Source organism: Adiantum capillus-veneris, chromosome 18 (assembly GCF_014529385.1).
Source record: "Adiantum capillus-veneris isolate H3 chromosome 18, ASM1452938v2, whole genome shotgun sequence".
In the NCBI taxonomy this organism is placed as follows: Eukaryota; Viridiplantae; Streptophyta; class Polypodiopsida; order Polypodiales; family Pteridaceae; genus Adiantum; species Adiantum capillus-veneris.
Window position 1 is genome coordinate 55428262 of NC_140948.1, and position 5687 is coordinate 55433948.

At 39.1% G+C, this 5687-nt stretch overlaps 1 pseudogene; it reads left to right on the forward strand.

Moving 5' to 3' along the window:
* Positions 1-1944: 1944 nt before the first annotated feature.
* On the forward strand, positions 1945-3988 carry LOC147435691 (uncharacterized; annotated as a pseudogene).
* The last annotated feature ends 1699 nt before the right edge of the window (positions 3989-5687 follow it).

A 5687-nucleotide genomic window follows, 5' to 3' on the forward strand; every position in this document is an offset into this window, starting at 1 on the left:
TAATCAAAAAACCATTGCTTACAGGAAGATTGGCCAGATGGATGTTATTATTGCAAGAATTTGATTTTGTTATTACTCATACACCAGGCAAGGAGCATGCTATTGCATATTATTTAAGTCGGATTGAAACAGGTGAAAAGCCTAGAGGTGTTATTGATGATCTGCCTAATGCTCAGGTGTTTGATGTTCAAACTGTCAATTCTGATTATTGGTATGATCAGATGTTAGTGTTTTTGATGGATGGCACAATGTCATCAAACTTTTCTACAGATCAGAGAAGAAAGTTTGCACTAAAATGTAGACCTTTCTTGGTTATTGCTGGAGCTTTATATAAGAAAGGAATTGATCAGGTCATTAGAAGATGTGTCCCTGATTTTGAACAATCAGCTGTTTTATAGGAAGCACATTTTGGGGCTGTTGGAGGACATTTTTCTGGAGATATTACAGGAAAGAAAATTTTACAAGCAGGATTATGGTGGCCCACTGTGTTGAAAGATGCTCACAACTATGCTAAGAGTTGTGTGGTGTGTCAGAAGATGGGTCAGCCTGATTCTACAGAGAGAATGAATGATCATCCTATTTTGCCTCTAGAACCTTTTCAGAAATGGGGTCTAGATTTTGTGGGACCAATGAAGCCAACTACTAGTAGAGGATGCAAGTACATATTGGTGGCTACTGATTATTGTACTAAATGGGTGGAGGTTGTAGCATTAAAAGATAATACAACTGCTAGTGTGGCAAGGTTTCTTTATCATAATATCGTGACTAGGTTTGGTTGTCCTGTGGAGTTAGTAAGTGACAGAGGATCTCATTTCTTGAATGTTGTTATTGCTGAACTTACTAAAACTCATAGGATCATGCACAAAAAATCCACAGCTTATCATCCTCAGGCCAATGGTCAAGCAGAGAGTACTAACAAGATATTGGCTAGGGTTTTGAAGAAGATTGTGCAGGACAATAAGAAGGATTGGGATGAGAAGTTAGATTCAGCTTTGTGGTCCTTTAGGACAGCTTTCAAAGTGACTACATGTATGACTCCATAAAGGTTAGTTTATGGGCTTGAAGCAATTGTCCCTATGGAGTTTGTGTTACCTAGTCTCAGAGTGAGTGCTGAGAAAATGACTCTCAAAATGTATGTTCAACATAGAAGCAGGTATTTGTTGCAGTTGGAAGAAGATAGACATGTCAGTTTTTATATAACTGAAATAATTCAGAGGAGGAGAAAAGCTTGGGTAAATTAGAATATGAAGTTCAAAGTTTTTCAGGTGGGAGATTGGGTTATGCTTTAGAACTCTAGATTGGGACCACATCCTGGAAAATTAACTTTAAGATACAAGGGACCATATCAGATTGTTGAGGATAAGGGTCAGGGTACTTTTATTGTTGCTGATGTGTATGGGACAAGAGTGGATTCTCCTGTTAATGGATTCGGATTAAAAAACTTTGTTGGTAAACCACCTCATTTAGATTGGCCTACAGCAGCAGTTGTTCAAGCAGATGAGTTCATGGATGTAGCAATGTGCAGAGATACTGATATTCAGAAGGAGGATATTCAGGTGAATATTCAGGAGACTATTCAGGGGGACAATCAGGGGGATATTCAGATCTTGGAAAATCAGGAGCAGTGTGGTGGAGATGTCGGAATTTGTAATAGGTCTGATTTTCAGATTGGATTTATGGTGTCGGATATTCTTTTATTATAATTTTTCAAACTTTATCGAAAAGTGTGATGATTGTCCACTAAGCTCTATTTTTAATGAGTACCTTGAAAAGAGCAAGGTGTAGTTAACTAACGTTTCCAGCGTGCGAGTTCATATTCTGATTCGCCTATTTCCTTCCTCGTCGAGTTTTCTCTACACATACTGTGTACGGGTTGGTTCTATTCCCTTGCGCCATTCTACTCTTCAATCCTCTACTCTCTATCATCATTATTTTGCATGCATGATGGGCAAACCAAAAGGGGGACATGCTGCCCGATCAACGTTTGATGAAGAAGAGCCAAGCAATAAGCAGCGGAAGAGAAAGCAAGTATCCATGAGGATAGATGTGAGTAGCCTTGAGCCTGAAGACCAACCTTCTGGAGAAGAAGAGCCCGACAGTCCAACGGCAATGACACCTATCAAGCTGTATCAAACCCTGATGGAGCCCTATGTGGATTTCAGAGTCGACCTTGACTGTTCTACAGAGGTTCATTCACTATGGTTAAAGAAGATAGGCTTATTTGATTTTGCTGTTTTGCCATGGCAAGAGTGGAAAGGAAATATGTATGCTAAGTCTCAAGTGGATATTGTCAGAAAAACAAAGGGAATGTTGTCTACCAATGTAGCTTTGAGCCCTCAATTGATTTATGAGGTATTTAAACTTCCAATCAATGGAACATCTCAGATTCCTAAGTGCTCGGATTTTTTGTTGAATAAGGAGTTTGGAGCCAGAGAGGGTGGCAAAAATTATTACATGTTGAAGAATGTCAAAACTGATAGAAGAGAGCAGTTGAAGTGGTATTTAAGAAAAAATTGTTTCCTGGTCAAATTTGATTATATGTCCAAGGAAAATTTTGCTCCTCTCTGCTTTGCTGAGCAAGGAGGAAGTGTTAATTGGGCTTACCTAGTTTATGAGAGGATCAATGGGGAGATTAATATGTCTGACAGGAGGAAAGCTTCAAAAAACAGCAGGCTGTGTGCCTACTTGGCAGCATTGTTTTCTTATGTGCAAAAGTTGGACAGTGGTGATGTTTCTTTGACTAATTTAGGCAGGGTAGAAGGGTATACACAGCCACACCCTAATATTCATGGAGTGCAAGTACATGCAGAGTTAATCAATGATCAGGTAAAGGCAGAAACCTATGTGTTTATGATTAAAGCAGGATACAATCATAGTGAAGCTCTCAAAAGTGTGCATACTCCTGAAGTGGTTCACTCTTTGAAGGACATGGACATTTCAGAAAAGAAGCCTGATACAGTGCCATCAAATCAGGCCAATCTTGGCAAGGCTTTCACTCTATCCAAGAAAAGAAAAGCAGAGGTGGAACCTATAGTTAAACAACTGAATTTTGATGAGTTGTCATCTCCAAATATTTTCAAGCCAACAGATGCTGGAATGGCAGAAAAGATGCTTTTAGGTGTTACAGAGTTTATTCATCAACAGCAGCAGAATATGGAAGCCCAGTTACAATCTGTGGCTGATTCTAGTGTTTCCAAAATACTTTTGCATGATCAAACTCTCATTGCTAATGCCCTGCAGAAAGAGTTAGAGACTGTCAGAGTTACACATCAGAAGGAAATTCATGACCCGATGATGGAACATCAGAATGAGTTAGCCAAACAAAAGCTTTCTCTACAAATGTTTAAGGATTGGATAGGGGAGTTGGAAACAAAAGTACAATCAGAATTGCAGCAGTTGGCCATTGTCAATAAAGAGTTGTAGGTGGAGAATCAGATTTTGAATCAGAGAATTAAACCTTTGGAGCAGTTGGAGAAACAGGTGTTGGCAGAAGAGGAAGTAGATGTCAATGGTGTATTTATGTGTGAAGGGGACATGTCAGACCTCAGGAAAAATTTGGAAACAGGTATGCAAGAAGTGTGGGCAACATTCAGAAAGGAGATGAGTTCCATTATCAAGCATCCTTATGAGAAGATTATATCAGGGTTTGTCAATAGCCATGAAGCTGATTTACTAAAGGAGATGGAACAATTAAAGGAAGACAGAGATTTATACAAAAAATAGGTTCAGGATTACAAAGGAAAGAGTATTGCAAAATCTTCATTTGCTAAGAAGAAGGTATCAGTTGATCCAATTTCCATGGAGATGGGTACTGGTGAAGGTTTGGCTGAAATTCAGAGATCAGAAGAACAGGAGATCACTAATGTGCCAGATGATGTAGGAGTTGTTGGTGCTACTATTGGATCAGTGAATAGTGGCTGAACCTATTATGCTTGTTCCAGATTATTTATCAGATTCTGATGACGTTCCCAATGAACCCAATGTTTGAACTGTTGTAATCATGGCATTTTTTGTTTGCATTGGTCTTTACTAATCAAGGGATGTGTGGATCTGAGTCAGATTTTGTAAAATCCACCACCGGGGCGTGCCATGTGTTGAAGGGTAAATACAAAGTCGGATATGTAGTCGGATATGCAGTCGGATATCGGATGTATGGTCTGATTGTTAGTAGCTAGTCGGATATTGTAAGCCTGATCGGATATTGTTACTGTATGCCAAGAATCAGACAGTTATAACTGAATTCAGGCCGCAGCTTTATATTGTGTGTTGGGGAACTTTGGAAGGACGGGATTGTAGTGAATCTTGTTTTGGAGAACTTGTATTGGGCATCTTCTTGATATACAACTTCTGATAATTGTCTGAGTTCTCGCCCTATCATCATCTCTCTGATTTCTCCTATTTTTGTTACACACACAGTACTGCTTAGCTCTGAATTTATAAGAATCCAATCTCTTGGTGATTATTTATTGTATGTGTGATCATCCAGCAATACTTGAGCAAACTATTATGGGTTTCCTTGCTTGAGGCAGATAAGATTACTAGATCCTCTTATGGTTTAAAGAAAGGAGATCATGTGTATCGCATGTGGGTAAAGTTTCTTTCGAATTTCAAGAATCTTTGATGTAGAGTTGCTAGTTTTTTGTGATTATTTTAGTTTTTTCTCATCTTCCTTGTTATGTAGTTGGATCCATAGAGAGGGCCTTCTACAAAGGATTTTTGATAGGGCCACAAAGTTTGTGGAGGACTGGAGCAACATTGCTGGTGGTGTTTTGTTGCCTCATGATTTCTCTCTTGCCTCTTACTTTGAGGAGCTCGAGTTTGAAGCACGACCCTATCTTTATCCTTTGGAGACCTCACTTGAAGATAAGACAAAAGATGTTGACAAGCAAGCTATGAAGAAAGTGGACATTGTACGCATGGCATCTCAACGGCTAGCCTACAGGTCAAGCTCATCATAGTTTTATTTCAAGATTTTCATAATTACGAAGTGTGTAGTGATGTTATTTTGTTATTTTGTTTTAGATTTTTATTATTCTTGGTTGGAAAAGGCTTTCTACCAGGGATTCCTTTCTTAGCTAAGCAGTGGGCACAACTATCTACTGGGGAAGGATTCATGTACTCCTCTTCCATGCATAAGCTCACTACTTGGGAGATGGAGGCATGTCCATGGTGGATAGACATGGCTTCTGGGCATGTATTGGCGAGAGAGAGAGAGAGAGAGAGAGAGAGAGAGAGAGAGAGAGAGAGAGCTTCATGATACTATGAGAGTTGGTGGCACATCCGTCGATGTGCCTCTCCCTCTTAGAGTGGATGAGGTGATATTGGGTAAATGGTTACTCAAAAGAGTCTCAAACATAATTTGTCTAAGAGCTTTAAATTCTCTTTTTCTTAAAATTATTTGTTTTACATACCGATAATATTGTGTTTTTTTTTTCTTTTTTCAAGCTACAAATACTTCTCGCAAGGGAAAGGAGGTGATTTTTGAGACTAGGGTGGATGCAAACATGGAGCAAGATCATGGTGAGCTTTCACTTGCGATGCAATCGTTTGTTTCATTCATTTATTGGAGTTAAGTCACTTTGTTTAGCCTCTTGTATCGCAATACCTCTTGGGGAGATTGTTGCAAAGAAAACCATTTCTTTTGTCTACATCGTTGATACTCCCTTATCTCTCTGTCCTCATTGCCT